This window comes from Aethina tumida, chromosome 1 (genome assembly GCF_024364675.1).
Source record: "Aethina tumida isolate Nest 87 chromosome 1, icAetTumi1.1, whole genome shotgun sequence".
Taxonomy (NCBI): domain Eukaryota; kingdom Metazoa; phylum Arthropoda; class Insecta; order Coleoptera; family Nitidulidae; genus Aethina; species Aethina tumida.
Genome location: NC_065435.1, coordinates 69,344,654 through 69,359,901, shown reverse-complemented (window position 1 = coordinate 69,359,901; position 15,248 = coordinate 69,344,654). Strand labels below are relative to the sequence as shown.

At 31.8% G+C, this 15,248-nt stretch overlaps 1 protein-coding gene across 6 annotated transcripts in view; it reads left to right on the top strand.

Annotated features, from left to right (window-relative positions):
- Positions 1–15,248, top strand: part of LOC109600418 (dual 3',5'-cyclic-AMP and -GMP phosphodiesterase 11) — a 149,021-nt gene that overhangs the window by 103,866 nt on the left and 29,907 nt on the right. The window contains exon 1 of one of the 6 annotated variants that reach the window (XM_049961350.1): positions 1,290–1,588. The exons of 4 other annotated variants lie outside the window; for them this stretch is intronic. The gene's annotated coding sequence lies outside the window, so the exon portion shown is untranslated. Of the gene's footprint in view, positions 1–1,289; positions 1,589–1,742; positions 1,762–15,248 lie in introns of those variants that run through there. One more of the 6 variants, XM_049961352.1, reaches the window with a different exon arrangement.

Genomic DNA, 15,248 nt, shown 5'->3' with positions numbered 1-15,248 from the left:
GTTGAAACGGAATAACTTTATGGAATTAATTTAAAGAGATTAGTTTTAGAAACAAATAAGACTTAAAATAGGAAAAGAAAACGAAGACAAATAGCTAAAATATCGGCAAAATCAAATAAAACGTAGTTGTTAACACTGTGACTATGTTACTTTTTCAATTTGATAACTTTCGTTTGTAGATGATTTTTTTTTATTTGACTGTTTCAAATAAAATATATTATAGTGATGCTACCTAGATGAGACAAGTAATGCAACGTTATTGACATAACATTAATATTAAAAAATACATTTTTTATGTTTTTATTCTTTAAAATAGAATATAACTTAATATTTAAACTAAGATAGAAGGGTAAAGTGTAATAACACGAACGAACTTAAAAAATGCCGTTGACGTGATGGTTTTTTTAAATGTGTATTTCTGGTTTAAATTACCATGACAAAATGTTTGTTGATAAAGAATTAAACCGCTCAATTCCCAATTTGAATACTTTAACAAATACGGGACGGAAAATCGTGGATTATCTTGGTACGATAAATTGGCTAACGAGAAGTACAGTAATAAATAAATTATTTTGCTGGTCATGTCTTTTACTTTCAAAGGATAGTGAAGATATCTGGTATAAAAGGTGTTTTTGTGATTTGAAAAATCTTTCTTGCAGACTAACTAAAAATAAAGTATTGTTTTTGTTTCTTTTTGTTCATTTTCACACATATGTCACACACACATTTTTCAATTCAATGAAATATCTCGTATTTAATTAATGAATTTACTTGTATATACAATATTTAAAATATGAAAAGAAGACGATACCAAACCACAGCTGCAACTATTATAATAATTATCTGATTACTACTTGATAACCAGATATCTGGTGTTAAGCAATCTGATGATGTTGTCGAGAGCAATATATGCGGTATATAATCATCCAGTTCCAAACAAAATTCATAGAAAAATGTGGGAAACACAAATTGATGTTTGCGTATGATTAAAATTCCCGGAAACGAAACTGCTGGAATAAATTACATTTTCTTCCGTGGGGAATATCGTCGAATGAAAAATTTTCTGCATCGCCTCCACACGGGCAGCAGTACCGCCGCCGATGTCGAGATTTTCGAATTTCGATTGGGCCGCGTACGATGCCGGGACACACGCTGGAGAAGCGATCTCGTCGCGTCGGTCGGTAAAGATCGCCGTCGACGGACCGAAAGTTACGTCAAGTGTTCCGCGACGTCGGCCGCGCAGACGGAATTTCAGCGCTCAGTTGTTTTAATAGCCGACGACTGTCGCGATCGACGACTGTTCCACACGGCCTGTGCGAGCGCGAAAACGTCGCATTTCGAAACGCGAGACACACGACGATCTGAACACCAACGCCGAGCGGAAACTTTTCGCGTTTGTAATTTAATGAAGAAAATGTGATTTTCTCCGCGTTAACGTTCCGTCGCCGTCAAAATGTTATGAGTGTCATTTCGTTTTGTTTTAATTTTTTTTTAACACGTTAATTTACAATCATCGTTTTGTTTTACTGACAAGTGACCAGTGTTTTTGTTTTTCAACTTTTGTTTTTGGATTATTTCACATTTTATGGTTAGTCTCTTCGATTCCTGCAATTTATTTTTGTCCTGCGGACGAGTTTACAAGCCGTATGTTTGGTTGCCAGAAAAACTTTTGGATGGTTCCCAGGCTTGAACTGTTCTGGCGATTGCACGACGTTACATGTCTACCAGCTTTGTTGTAACGAAACTGTTGTAAAATAATACGTAAGCTATAATATTTAAGGCTTCATTATTATATTAACAACGTTAAAATGTCTGTCTATAGGAGTAGCCATTAATTTAAATTGCAAGAATTATAATTGCAACCTCAAATTAGACAAAAACAATAAATATAATTTAAAATATAAATTATATATAAATTTATTACAATTTTTAGTAGATGTATATTTTTTTATTAATTGGTAATTTGCATTTTATACCTTCTTATTATTTTTAAAAATTTACCCCTAATTATTATTTTATTCGTAGCATAATAGATTAAAAATTAGCCGAACAAAAATATGTGTGCAAGTCACTGCTGGATACAATGGACCCCCGAAAAAGACCGTAGTACTCGCACTCGACATACCATAGATTTTTTCCTATATTGCTCTAAAGGTTGGCTTTGTAGCATTTCCATCCTGTAAATTGTAGATCTCGCCACGATAATCTGGAATGTCAACACTCACCAGCGGTTACAGTAAATGATAATGCAAAGTAAACATATTATTTTAAACTACTGTTGTTATACATATGTTCCATGTATAATACAAGGAAAATTATTCTAAATTGCCGCGCTAAAATTGTTATCAATGAAGAAATTGTTGTTATTAGCGGTCTGTTTTGATTGTCATCTAACCAAGGCGACTTGTACGATTGAGATGGCGCAGATAAAATAAATCAAGATCGCAAAATTAAAAGCATTACTGACGAATCGTATTGAAATTTTGCCACACAATAATGCAATATTTACGTTATTCACAAGTAAATAGCTAAAATGTTGTAACACTAAAATTCGCAACAGAACAATGGTAATTAATTTAGACGTTAAATATTTTGATCAAGTGGCATTACTTTGTGTTGGTCGTATGTTTGTAAATGATAAGATACCCCGTTATCAGTGGATAGTACTAATGTGTTGTAACATAAACATAAACACACTCAATTCAGTTTTGGACTCGATTAACGTCCTGAAATTTACGTTGTAAACAGGGGAACATGCACACGGGCGATGTTCAGATTTAATCGGGAACGAGGCCTGATGAAAAATTTACACACAACACCGTCGGACTGCTGCCCCAAATGGGGGATTTAACATTTTCGACATTGAACGAAGAGGTGGAAAATTAAATCCCGACTGAATTGACATTGATCTAAATAATTTCACCGACCAATGTCGACCCCCCAGAGAAATTGGCCAAACGGAAAGATACCTTAAATTTTCGCATACATAATAAACCAATTATAAAATGGCAGAGGTCGCTGTTATGTCAGGCTAAATGTTAGATAGCTGGCAGCAATTAGCATAAGCGCGAAATAAAAACTCGTTCAAGTATGAATTTATACAAGGAAGTGAAAGAGAGAAAAGAAAACGCACGGTGTATCAATATCAACAAGTTTATGGACACGATCGCGGATTTTTGCCTTACGTCCAGCCATAACGGACGGTAAATAAATAAACTGAGGCAATTTTTTTTGTTTGGTTTATGGTGTTTATTTAACTGTCTGGAATTTATCAATGGAGACTAAACACCGGCGAGGAAATTGGTGTTTCGGTTTACAAAGCACAAGAAGTGGAAGATGGAGAAGAAGTTATCAGAAGTGCAGCTGCATTTGTTGTGGAAAAAATAATGAAGAACTCGTCGAATAGTAATACGTCAAGTAATGGCGATTACAATATGATTTTTCAGTGCAGTGCGATGCCGTTATTTAACCTAGACCTGTGGTCTGTTGTAATGTACAGACTGAACATTGTGCATCGCCTTTTATGGCGATCGTTTCAAAACGTTCGTCGACAATCTTAATTTTATACGGGAACATTTTTATTTTATCTGACTTCAATGTTGTCATTAGTTCGAAAATTCATAGTTCATTAGTTTTAGTCGGTATCAAAGCTAGATAATTTTTGGAGGTATAAATTGACTGAATGAACAAGTTTTAGTACTTTGAAAAAAGGATGAATAATGGATGGCTATAAAAATATTATAAATTTTATGTTTGATGCTTAGTTCAATTTGACTGTGGCTTAAACAGCTTAATAAATTTTGCATGTATCATAGATAACATCTTTTTACAGTTTTATGAAAGGACTAAAAAAACACAACATCACCTCACATTGTTCAAACTTATCTGTTTGATCAAGTCAAATATAAAGTGATTAATGTCCCTAATCTCCTTAGATTATCAATTAACATCCTTTATAAAAATATTATGAGACGTGACTAGCAAAAATGATATCTATGTTAATAACCAAAAATATTTATTACAAATAAATTACAGCCTATAAAAAGTTAATCTATGAGCCTCCAATTTTGTGACATTTCGTTTTTTTAGTTATTCCTTTACACGACTCATTCAATGTAAAGCTATTAAGATCAGACCACTTAATCTTATTCCATAAATTTAAATATTTAATCAACAGTAAAAAAAAGCAGATGTAAGCTCATTATTGTCTGTCCAGATCCGAAATCAAAAAACAGTGCAATGCGTCACGGTGGGACTGTAAATCAGCTGACTCTCACATTAATTAACGCTTTTAATTCATGTGTAAGCCTGTTATAAATTACTATGAAATGGAAATGTATGGAAATGAGTGCCACGTAACAGACAAATGGAATTGAATATTCCCGCACGTATTAAATACCAAGACTCAAAGGCCAATGGTACAATAAATGGATTGGTGTTAACGTGACAGTCATCTGGAATCGAAGGAAATTACTTAGAAACATTGTTAGAAGGACGAAACACCGTGGAATTGGCCGGGAGGTTGAGATTGATCGATAATGAATTTTGGCGGGGAGTTTTAATTAGTTGACTGCAAGTTTTGCCACTCGCCGACCGAATATTTCGTCAAGTGCATGTCAATGTTTACGGAAATACGACCATCGACTAAGGTTGTTTAACTGAATGTCCCGATTGAGAAAAAACACCATCGATTGAAAGTTGTGTTGTAGAACTGAATCTTCTATTCTTTAAATTTGTCAATTAGCTTTTAATGGTTTGTTGTCAATCTGATTTATTGAAGGTCGTCTGTACTTTATTGTGATTTATAACTTCAATATAAAGCTTTTGAAGTGTTTGAAATTTGCTTGTTGAGGTCACGATACATTTTGAGCAAATGGAAGATAATTATTTTTACGTAGTGCCGGATGGCCAAATAATAGAGGTCGTTGGCCATATCTCTGAAATGACTAATTGAATGGGTATTGAAGGAAAATATTAATAAAAGTGGGCCTGGAAATAAATTGGTTTAAGTCTCTTGGGAGGCTAACACCAGTGACATAAAAAAAACAATTTTCTTTCTATATTCACTATTAAAAGTACATTATTATTATCTTTAGAATATTTGCCATATTTTAAATAGTTTTAACTGTGTTAAATTAATTCTATATTTTACAAAAATATGTTTTACTTCAGTTGTTACAAATAATACTTTAAAATTTGTTTTAAAAAATAAACTGGAAATATATATTTTTTTTATACAGCGAGGCCGTAAAAAATATTAATGGCACTACTAAAACTGGCACTACTCTTGTGGAAATATTCACCAGTAATACTCATTTTTTGTGGAAATAGAACTAATATTTGTGAATATTTTTTTTGTAGTTTAAATCGCTCATAAATTTAAACAAGTCACTCAATTTTAACCAGCAAGATAGTATTAAAGAGAGAATGAAAATATTTTAAATAAGGTATTAGAAGACATTTAAAAGGAAATACTTGATAGTCTGCATATGGTACTAAGCAATTTGGCACATGTTTACTTTATGACAAAATTTAGTTAGACAGTAGTAAACTTTTTATATGGTTTTTATTCGAGATCTATATCTTGTTTCATTTAAATGTCATCAAAGAAGGAAATATTTTTACGACATTACTATCTATTTTTAATATTTTGCTTATTGCTTCCATAAGGAAAAATATATCAAGTAGATTATTTTTTTATATTCCATGCCTTCCATTTGTAAAAGGAATAAGTGACTGATACAAAGAAGCTATTAAATATGGAAGATGGAGCTAATAAAACTACTAAATCGTTTCAAAATAAATAATCAAATATCCATAAATGACAAATTAAAAAGAAAAATTGATTTTTCAAATAATTGAGTAGAGGGGTCACCTTAGAAACTTTTTTGTCAATACCACAATTCTTTTTGTATCAAGTCAATTAATAAATCCTGAGACATGGTCGACAACCTCTAGTAGTGTGTCACCCGGTAGAATAGAGAATTTCATTTCATCTATCCATTTGCCAATGAAATATGTATGGATATGAAAATTTCCTTTCTAATTTCACAATTAAGGGTACGTTATTATTAATTTGAAAATATTTGCCATATTTTTTATTAAAATTGTTTAACTGTGTTAAATATTAAAAAATAACTCCAGTTTCGTTTAATTTAGGCCGACGAACTTAATATTAAAAGAAATAGTTTTCTTCGCTTCAACTTCTATATTATGTTTTACTTCAGTTACTAGAAATTTGTGGTTTTTATACTGGCACATGTTTTTATACAGTGATATCGTAAAAAATATTAATGGTACTTCTAATACTGCCTCCTCTTCTGTAAATATTGACAAATAGTACCCATCTTTTGTGGGTATAGAGTTTTTAAATATTTTAATAACTAAATAATTTTTTTTGTAATTTATTTAATATTTTTAAGTGAGTCTCACATAAATTTAACTATTCACTCGATTTTAGTCAGCAAAATAGCTTTAAAGAGAGAATAAAAATATTTTAGATGAGGTATTACAAGACACATTTAAAAAAATACTCGGTAGTCTCCAAATGGTTTTAAGTAATTTGGCACGTATTTACTTTATGACAAAATTTAGTTAGACAGTAAACTTTTTATATGGTTTTTATTCGAGATCGATATCTTGTTCCATTTAAAAGACATCAAAAGAGATACTGTTACGACTTCACTATGTATTTTTAATATTACTTCGGTAAGGAAAAATATATCAAGTGAATTATTTTTTTGTATTTCATACTTTCCATTTGTAATAAGAATAAATGACTGATATAAAGAAGACATAAAATATGGAAGATGGAGCTAATAAAACTCCTTTTAATACTAAATCGTCTCAAAATACATAATCAAATATCTCATAAATGGTAAATTATAAAGAAAATTTAGTTTTTCAAACAATTCAGTAGTCATCCAAAAAAGTGTTCACGTTTTTATCATGGTCGCATTTATTGATAATATATTTTATTCTGTATCTAGTCAATTAATAATTTCTGAGACATGGTCGACAACCTCTAGTAGTGTGTCACCCGGTACAATAGAGAGTTTCAATCTATCCATTTGCCAGTGACACACGGATATGAAACCGCCCGTTAATACTAATGATAATAATAATACCTGGCTGGCATTTATTAATTCCCGTCTGTTAGGGCGACAGAAAACTGGTTGGTATTACAAAGGTCGCTTAACGCTAATCGAAATACTAAACGCGTATAATTATGCAGGTAATGTAACAATTATCCGTGCATGAGGAATTGCCGTTTGATAATATTAAGTAACTAATTGGTGTTTACCAGTTGCCAACCTGGCGCCACATAATTTTTGCACCGGGAATTTACGGAATTCGAACTGTACCACAGTGAATGTACCGCACGTACACTATCGGCCACAAAACAAGGTCAGCACCGATGCATTCTGCATTTCCGAAACACAACGTCAGCGCACAAGTCGACAAGATAATTGGACTGTCGAAATGTTTACGAATAATTTACACGTGGGGGCCCGGGCGTACCTACACGTGTCGATTGTCGGTCGGACCGCATGGACCGGACGAAAAAGTTCGACGTGCCCGTGCAAACGAATGCAACAAGTGTCCCCAGGATGGCAGCTGCCTGCTACGCAAACAGACTTACTTCCGGTAGATAACCGACATGTGTTATCAGTAGACACCAGCTCGGGTGGATGTGTGAAAACTGGCGTTCCGACGCGATGGAAACCTTCTTGACCTGACCGAATATACAAGTGACGTGCGGTGCCGCATGGGTGTTTCAACTGTCGTTGATAAGCGGCATGAATGGCGCCAACTTTTATCGGCCTTTACGCAACGTCAATACGTTTTATCTGGCGATTTTCAATTCGGCAACCGTACAGAGAAAGTTTTGAAACGGATGATTGACCGTACAAATTTCCATCCGACCTTTTACGGATCAACTGTTTACTTGTTGAGTTCTACATTGATTAGATGACATGTGTATTTTTCCGAGGCCTATTCCATTTCATTCCGGTCGTTATTTTCTATTTTGATGGAAACGAAACGTGACGTCCGACAAGCAATTTCACGGAGTTCAAAAATATCCGATATTTATGATGAATAAAATAATCTGAAAACAATTTTCCGGGTATTTAACCGTTTTTTTTTATATTCAAAATTATTATTGTAAGGTTAAAGGAGGAATAAGATGCAAATTTTTTTTACTTTAGATTATAATCAAACTCTTTAACAAAAAAAAAAGAAAAATACTGAACTTTATTATAAAGTGGTAATGTCTCACAAGTGTAATTTAGATTTTAGAGAATGTCTTAATGTCATATAGGTACAATAGAACTCGATCTATGATTTATCACAAAAAAACATTATTATAAGTATCATGATTCGAGTTATTAAATAAAATACATACATAGAAAGTTATTAATGTGTATTTATCATCAAGTATGATTTAAACTAGATATTACAAAAGATACTGCTAAAGTACATTACTTATCAAAAATAACATTTTGAAATCTATAAAATATGTAATAAATATTATTAATTATTATTATATATTTATTATATTATGTAAAGTTTATATTTTAATGCAAAAAAGTCAGTTGTTTTTATTTAACGAAGGCATTTATTTTCAATTTGAAAAAAGGTACGATTAAACCATTCTAAAGTAGCTTTGTCAACATTTTTATACATAGGTTCTCTCACACGAAACCTGGTTTTGTCTTTAAGATATTTAGAATTTAAGATGTTGTTCATATACACACCATACGTAGGATTTTCCAGCATTATTCTAATCAATCGATAATTGGTCTTAGAATTGTTGCCTCTTCGAATTTACTTGAGGCAGAATTTCGAAGATTTTGGTAAATATTTAGATCGAGTTATCAAGATATTCGAGTAATCGAGGTTCGAGTTATAAAATAAAAATTATACAAAACTTTCAAGCAACCAATTTGCTTCGAGTTATCAAAAATTCGAATTATCGAAAAAAAAAATATATCTTTTAGTTAATTAGCAAGTAATTCCTATATAGAAAATTGATAACTTTAAAAACTTTCGGATGTTTCTTCAATAGCATGGAAAATATTTTATAGACCCAGTAACCTTGGAATTTGGAGAAATACGAATCACTATTCACGGTGCTCTTATCTGACATCTGCTTAGAAGAAATTATTATTGAAGGGTACTACAGACATTCAAACTGTGAAGGCTACTATTTCATTAATAAAAGTAACAGCGTGATTTGACGTCAGTGTAGATAAAAATATATGAAAAATCATCCGCATGTCCATAAAACGTAAATTGTATCTCGGTTAATTTGCCAGTTCATCACAACAGTCCATCATCGTTCCCTGCCTTTATCTGACCTACTGAAATTGAGATAAAAACGAATAAAAGCCTAAGTTCGCTTTTTTGTGACACTGACCCCAATAGCAATTAGGTTAAAAGAAACGACGTAACGGGGGTAAAAAAATGATTATCTTAAACACACATTCATTTAAGGAACGCGACCAAAATTGAATACCGATTTAACCTTAAATTTTTCCAGCCACTTCAACATACATAATTCTGCTCTAACGCATAAAAAAAAAACCTATCCCATTTCCGGCAAGCAATTCAATACCGACTACGCGGAAATTCCATTAGTGGTAGATTTAATATATTCTCCGTTTTAAAGTCGAGGATTTCCAATAAGGATGAATGCGACCGTCGAAAATTTATTTTGAAACAGCATCTCGAATTATTTTCGTTGCGTTTCGCAAATGTTTTCATTTGAACGGTCGGCTCGCGATTTCAGTGTCAATATCGCTTGGTGACGTCACACGCCGCATGAAAAACAACACACGGCCATACGATATGTCGGTTTTTCACACCGGGGGGAAACGTATCGGGTTCGAGATAATTGAGGTTAAGATTCCGTTTAAATCTGCCACTTTCATTATCGTAACCAAGTAATTGATGGGCGCTCGGGTTGATGGGAGTTTTTTCACCCCTCCTTTGTCTATCGGCGTTAAGTTGAACGACTTCTGCTGAAGTTTCCATTTCGTCAATCAGCGGATTATTAAATTCCATTCCACGGCTTCATTATACTCAAATCGGTGTGATGTATTGAATCCTTTTTTTTATGTGTTCATGCAAATTACTGATGATTCAGAAAACCTTGTGGCTATGGAAAATCCGATAAAAAATATCTGGTTTTATGATACCGATGTTTGTCGTGGTCGAGATAATTGTCGCCTGTTAAATAATTTATAAACAAAGAAGTAATTGGAGTTTTGAAAATTTGTTGGGGGACATTTCAAATCCATCATTCCATTTTGGTCATAATTATAAAAACCCGATTTATACCAAATATCTTCACTTCCCTTTAAAAATAAAAGCCATGACCAGTAAAATAATTTATTCGCTGCTGAACTATTTCTGATTGGCGCCATATCGTAAAAAAAGAGATGCAGTAGTAAAAACCTTTTGACAACATTGGATAGAGGCACGCCTCAGTTCCCTTACCATCGAAACAAAAGTCCAACCTTAAAGCGCATCCGTGAATTTTGGAACCAAATATAAGTTATTCAAGATTTAATTATAAAACGAATTGGCGCAAAGAGACGCATTTAAAAGTGCCTCTGAAGAACTTACGCACAAAATATTCATTGAAATTTAATATAAAACTGTTATTGCTTATTTAATTGTCGATTTTACAACATATTACCCTTCTATCTTGTTTTAAATATTAAGTTATTTTCTATTTTAAAGAATAAAAACATAAAAAATGTATTTTTTAACATTAACGTTATGTCAATAAAATCCACCACTAATTTTTGGACATTTTAGTTTATCTATTTTGTATTATCACATACAAGATGTCTTTTAACTAATTGATTATAGTTGGTGTGGTATGGCGATTTATCAAACTGAGTTAATACATCGGAGAGGACAATTTTGTATCTACTATTTAAAATAATCTTTTTGAGCAAATTTAAACTTTTTTGGATTAGAAATTGATCATAATTTTAATTATTTATTAATAATTATTTTAACAACACAACGTATTTTAAAACTTTTTTACCTCATACTATTTTTTCCAACAATTTTTGTGAAACAAATATATCTAATAAACATATTTGGTGTCGTCGTTTTCGAGATATTCCTGTTTAAAGAAACAATATTTTTAGAGAAAATTAAGTTAAGTTTGTAGGAGGTGCTGCTTTTAATCTCTTACAAAAACTTACCACCAACAAAAATTGGTGAATTTTGATAAAATTTTATATTTGATGTATACTATTTATCTAGAGTTAGTAAAACAGTAAATGAAGTCTTAACACAAAAAACATTCTCCAGTTTAATTAACTAGAAACTCATTTTTGTTAAAAGTGTTTTTGGTAAAATCTAAAACTGGCAAAGTATGATTAAAGAATAATTTTTTACACTTCGTGTATACCAAATTTTTTATTTTGTTCACTTAACCTGACTGGACAGGTTTTATCTGATGGTATTGGTTCAGAAATGTTTCTCTTAAAACTTCCACAATAGCAGTTACAGTTATAATTTTTGTGGGCATTCCAGTTTTGTCTGGTCACAAATTGGTACAAATTTGATAAACAAATCTGGATAAACATCGAGCCTCCATTGCGCCTCACTTATTTGCTCAGTTCGTGCGTACACGCGAGTGTTGTTCGAGGAGAAAAAGCGAAAATAAATCGGCCCAGTGCGAAAACACCCACTTTCCAATATTGAGACGCACATGTCGGCCGCGTAGTTGGATGTGGTCAGTGTAGGAAACGTGAATGCTGCCTATTGAGAAAAAAAAAATAACACACACTTAATTGCGTTGTTGATAAATATTTTATTCAGTGACCTTTCATAACCAACTGATAATTGTTGGATTTTTATTTGCCTTTCGTCTCTGTCTTGCGCGTGCTTGCGCAACCCGTGCGACAGGAGTTGCACGTTCGCACGAATTTTCATCATTTGATGTCGATAAAAATTTCGATTGCATTGTTTCGCAAAAATTGCAGCACGTGTCGTCCGCATACGGGATTTTCATTGTTGCTAGGAAGTGTTGTCGCTAATTCCATTGATAAACGTTTAATGTTAATTACCTGTCCGCACGGGAAAAACTGCTTTAATGGACTTTCCGTCCGTGTTGCCATGGAAATGTTCCTACATTACCGCTGATTTCATTAAGCGAATTGATTAACGTATGCATTTACTACAGCTAAATCGCTGCCTTATCAAGTTTCAAATGTTGCTTCCAGTTCGCGTCGCTCGACTGATAATTCCAGTTGACCTCTGCGTATACAAAAACCGTATACACATTCATAAACGTTTCGAATTACTAAATTTGAATAAATTAATGCGACACGCCGACGGACATTAACCGAAAACCTACCATTGAAAATGGCACTGCCACTGACCAACTTTCACTCATCATTGAAGGTAAACTAACCTAAGATAACCGAAGACCGATTAGGACATAATTTATATACGCATATATTTTAACGAATTACATGGCATTAGCACAGCTGAACTTTGGCACTTGGCACGTGAAAGCACAATGGGCGGACCGTCAATCGTTCATTGCAAACGTTCGAAAAATGTTAATTTGGTAAACTCGTTACGGTCGGTAATGTTGGAAAGGGCACGCACCACCATGAGAGAAAATTAGGGCCATCAGCGTTGTCGATGTATCGGCGTACTGTCGATGTTTTTTTACTCGGTTCACTTGATTAAATTATTTCCGAGTGTGTTACTTTATGTTAAGTCTTTTTGGTAACTAAACTACACATTTAAATGCCTAATATTTTTATTTTTAATGGGGGCCAAAATATCACATCTTTCAAAAATATAATTTATGATATATTAAATTATATTTAGATAAGATATAACATTTTTTTAATAAACTTCGAGATATTTAATAATGAAATATGTGGAAAATACTATTTTTCATGGGTGTCGGTGTCAAAGCTTTATGATATTTGATATATTATTAAATAAGTATTGATTTTTAAAATAAATTATCTGTAATCATCCTCTTTGTTTCATAAATGACAATATTAAATGTCGGGAAAAAATAATGTTTTTCAAAAACATATAATTTTGTGATACATTAAATTATCTTTGTTAAGATATAACGATATTTCTGATAAATTTATAGATATTTTTATTTCATATGGGAGCCATAATTGAATCTTAAAATTCAGAAAATGAACAATCTTTCCAAAAACATATAATTTGTGATATTAAATTGGGTTTAAATAAGATACAACGATATTTCTGATAAATTTCGAAATATTTAATAACGAAATATCTAGAAAATACTATTTTTCATGGGTTTATATCAATGTGATATTTGATATATTATTTTAATTAAGTATTGATTTTTAACAGCGTATATAAAATAAATTATCTGTTATCATTATCTTTGTTTCATAGATGCCAGTATTAAATATCTCGAAATTTACCGGAATTACCCTTATATGATGTTTCATTATGAATATTATCTCGAAATTTCTAGTATAAAAATTATTTAAATAAGTAGTTTATTACGCAAAAAGTACCAGTTGAAAATTTTATAGATTCTCAAAATGCAGTTACAACAAACAAAATTAACTCTGGACAGTCAGTTTTTTCCATCTGTTCTGGAAATATTGATAATGGCTAAAGACAGTCAATTTGAGGCACCTCATATATTTTCTACGTTTTGACTATAGAATCTGTAAGTTTTTAAAGTAAAAAAGCAAAAGTTTATTTTTTTTTGTTATATTATGTTTGTTGTTTGTAGATAAAAAATGTAATTTTTGGTAAAATTGCATGATTTATAATACTTCATTACTTTGTATACATCGTTTACGTTTAATTAGTAATTAGAATTAGTTTACGTAGAGCCTAGATCGTGTTTTAGTTGTTTGAAGCAAACGGCAACTGACCTATGGACAAGTGAAAACATCGGCATCCAGAGAAAATGATTTGCAAAATTAATTTCGTGACATCGTCACGTACTTTTCCGTCCCGAGTGTGTTTGCGTTAACGCACAATTATAGTTAATTGTCACTTTTTATAAGTAAATAATTTAGATTAGCTTGCACCTAATTAAGTTAACTGGTAGTCGGTGCCGGGTTTTTTTTTTTCTTCCTCTCCATGTTAAAGCGGCCCAAGCAACAACTTTCCTTGATGAATGTGCCGTGTAATTATACATGTCAACGTGAAACAGTCTTCTCGGACAGAATGCAAATTAATTAGAATACAAAAGGCGGGCGCCACGTAACGTAAATGGATGTATGGATTACGTGTTTTTTTTTGCCCCTTTATATTGAATGACGACGATGTTCGGATAGGATGATATGGATTTATGGAACTGCGTGCATAAAGACACCGACCGCCATCCGTCATTGTAAATTACTTGATGTTTTTCGATGTATGAATATAATTTTCAGTTGCTCGAACAATAAAAACTTTTAAACTAAGTTAGTTTTTAATAGGGCTCTACCGTAATGGTAAAAGTTTATGCTTTTGTAATATTTTCAAAGGTTTCTTCGTTTCTGCCGGCACAACTGAGTCTATTCAAGTGTTTTTTAAAGAAACAGATTAATTTATCATACACATATTAAACTTTTGCAACTCTGAAACACAATTTTCAATAACTTTTATTTTAATTAATTAAACTTGAGTTTAATTTTAAATTTGGAGATAAATGCAGTTCTCTGCATGTCTTTTTTAAAGCCAATTCAATAAGAACCACTGTTTTATATAATACAATCTAAAAAAGATATAATTTTTCTATAAATATTTATTTTACATTCTTACCTGATTTTAATTTAAAAAATATAAAAGTTTTTACAAGTTTTTCATTTTTAATTGACTTATTTTTTATAATAACAAATTAGATAAAGTATTTTGTTCAACATACATAAGCCGTATTTGCTACATTTATATCACAAATGTACCTATTATTTTAATATTAATAAAAATTATAAAAATAAAATATATGAAAAATACTCTTAAGTTTCTTAGATGGTCAAGATGTAACACACTGAAACAATTAAAAAGTTTAGACATTTAGTTATTTATCTTGAGAAGAGTTTTACCATAGTTTTTTCTCGCTTCTCTTTCTTTATGTGTCTTGAAAATGGAAAATAATTATTTTCACGTAGTACCTGATAGATAAAGAGTAAAAGTTGTCGGTCATATCTCTGAAAAGGTGTAGAAGAAATAGTTACTAGAGGATGTACCAAAAAATCTAAAATCCAAAATTC